The sequence below is a fragment of the Fopius arisanus genome, unplaced genomic scaffold, assembly GCF_000806365.1.
Source record: "Fopius arisanus strain USDA-PBARC FA_bdor unplaced genomic scaffold, ASM80636v1 scaffold00018, whole genome shotgun sequence".
Classification (NCBI taxonomy): domain Eukaryota; kingdom Metazoa; phylum Arthropoda; class Insecta; order Hymenoptera; family Braconidae; genus Fopius; species Fopius arisanus.
Window position 1 is genome coordinate 101,239 of NW_011887757.1, and position 3,080 is coordinate 104,318.

A 3,080-nucleotide genomic window follows, 5' to 3' on the forward strand; every position below is an offset into this window, starting at 1 on the left:
GAAAAGAGACAACTCACATTACGAATATCGTAGCCCCCGAAGGCGTTGTCAGTCCCAGCATCGCCAAATTGTCCAGAATTGCCTCCCAGGAAGTCGGGAATGGGCTGATCAGCATTGGCAAGAACTTGCACAAGCTCATTCGCAAGAGCAGTGTCCTGAGAAGGATCAAAAAAGCTGAATGCCTTGCCCTTATTCCCAACACGTCCAGTCCTCCCAATTCTGTGGACATACTCTTCAGCAGCTTTAGGCAGATCATAATTAATGACATGAGTGACATTCCTTATGTCCAAACCCCTAGCAGCAACACTGGTAGCCACCAGAATAGGTTTCCTCCCAGTCCTGAAATCCCTAAGAGCCAATTCCCTCTCCTCCTGCAATCTATCCCCATGAATACTAGTAGCTGGAAAATCAGATTCACAGAGATAAGCCGCAATATAATCAGCATTTTTCTTAGTCTCGACGAAGACCAGAATCTTCACCGAGTAATCGTATTCAGCCTCCTGATTCAAAGCCTCCCGCACGATGTCCTTGAGCTTCGGCTTCTTGTGCCTCTTCTCCACTTCATAAAAGCTCTGCTCCACGTCCTTGCTGGCAGCTCCAACAATACCCACAGTCAAAAACAGATACTCACTGAGATACTGAGCGCAAAGTTTCTGGACATCTCCACTGAATGTCGCCGAGAACATGAGGGTCTGCCTCTGTCCACATGGCACCATCGTCTGATGATTAAGAATTTTCTCCATATCAGGTAAAAATCCCTGATCAAGCATCCTGTCAGCCTCATCAAGAACAATAAACCTGATAGAAGAGAAATTAATTCTCCCATGATTGACGAAATCATTGAGACGTCCAGGTGTTGCCACGACAATATCAACTCCACGTTTGAGTCTGTCCCCTTGGTGGAATGTCTTGACACCACCATAAACAGCTGCGCATTGCAAGACAGTGTCCTTGGAGAACTTAAGGGCCTCACCGTAGATTTGATCGGTCAATTCTCGAGTTGGTGACATGATGACGACCTGGGGCTGACATCCACGATCCGTCAGGACTCTCTCGCGCTGGTCTGCCAGGAGATTGTGAATTATTGGTATCAGAAAAGCTGCGGTTTTCCCTGAACCAGTCTGAGCGCAGGCCATCAGGTCTCTACCACTCATTATATTGGGAATGGCGTGTTTCTGGACTGGTGTTGCCTTGATGTACCCCGATTTCTTGATGTTCTCCATGAGAATTGACCTCAGTCCCATCTCCTCGAATCCATGAGCTGGTGGCACTGGATTGTCCCCTGTGATCTTCACCTCGATGCTATTGTAGTTATCAAAATTTATTCCTGCTGTGTTCTGGGGGGCGAAGAGATCCTCCTCGTTGCGTTCCGGGGGGACGTACGTCACTGGAGCTGGCTTTGTCTCTCCGTTCTCGTCTTTTTCCTTGTTGTCGTCGTCGTCGCGTTGGATACCATTCTCGTTGTCGTCGTAGCGACGATGTCCCTCGTCACCGTCGCGACCTCCACGTCCACGACCTCTTCCTCTGCCACGGCCTCGGCCACCTCGACCTCGACTATGTGAATCACCTCGGAAGTCGTTGTTGCTGTCCTCTTCGGTACCAAAACCACTGGATTGGAAACTCTGTTCACCCGAATTCCAGTCGTCGTTTGTGTCACTTGGGGCTGAGTATCCTCGACCTCGACTGAAGCTCTTGCCTTCAGAAAACTGGAAAATTGCGGCATTTTCATAATACAGGAAAATAAATAGAATTTAAATATTTAGTTCTGCTAATTAATCATTAATAATTCAATGATTAATTATTATCATTTTATTATTGTGAATATAATTCCATTTCAATCGTTAATTTTTCAATTATTGAGACATTAATGGTAATATTATAATTATTATTGAGTCTTAATTGAAAAATCATGAGATGAATTGGTAAAAATTTACAAGAAATAATAATTACCGAAGACGTATTTTTTGGTGGGTCAAAGGTAGGCTCGTCCTCCCAGTCGTCAGCCATTTTCTTCAAATAAACCTTGAGAGGCAGAAAAACAAAAAGGCAAATAAAATTGAAATATATCACCGATAGAAGCAGCACTGGGTCCCCGAGAACAAAGAATTTACTCAGAAAATTGAGACGGCATTTACACTCGATGTAAACAACTCTAGGGTATCAGACAAAGGAATGAAAAAACAAATACATCCCAGTGGACGGGAAAAACCGATTGCCATATGATCAGGTGGTGAATTCATTAGAAGTCATTTCCAAATAATTTTCCCACGGTTACAGATTTTCCACGCAAAATCAATGATTTTTCACATTTAAAAATCATCAAAAATCATAGCAATTAATTAAATAAAACATTAAAATCACTAATTATTCACGTGATGGATTTCACGTTTCGATTCCCAGAACCCGTGACAAAAAGCGATCGAAAAATCGTCTCAAGTCCATTTTTCATGCTAAAAACGTTGAATTATCAATTCAATTAATAAAAACCGACTAATTAATTGAATAAATCGAATAATAAATTACTTTTCTCTTTGCATTGGAAGATCACGTGCCTGAAACAATGGAGATAAAATGGATGTCTCACCTTTTTTCACTCGTCAAAACGAAAAATCGAAAATGTTTCGCAGAATCTGTGGAATCCTTGAGACAATTAATGGGGATTTTTATTTTTTTTTCACACAAAATTGATGGTTTGGGAATGGGGTAGAATGGAATGACGCGGAGAAGATCGAGCGATCGACCGGCGACTCGAAGGGATCGAGACGATTTGAGGATTTTTCCTAATCTGCAAGAAGCCGGTGACATCCCGCCAATGGCTGCCAACTTTAATATAATTTGATTATAGAATTTGATGATCTGTGGTTGGTCAATTGAACTCCCGATTTGTGCGCCGGCGCATAGCCAGGGGGGAGGGCCTTCCAGGGCCCCAGGGACGAACTGTTAATTGAGGGTTTTTTGGAATTAAAATCGGGAATTATCAATTTATATCGAGAACTGTCCATTTGTCGGGGAGGGGTAGAGGAACTTTTTTGGGGGAAATTTCATAAGCTAGAAAAAAGTCCTTTATCGTTTTTTTCTGG

The 3,080-nt window shown here is 42.9% G+C and overlaps 1 protein-coding gene across 1 annotated transcript in view; it reads left to right on the top strand.

Moving 5' to 3' along the window:
• The window catches only part of cnc (cap-n-collar), a gene marked incomplete in the record, with an annotated part of 55,746 nt that overhangs the window by 42,832 nt on the left and 9,834 nt on the right, over nucleotides 1-3,080 (top strand).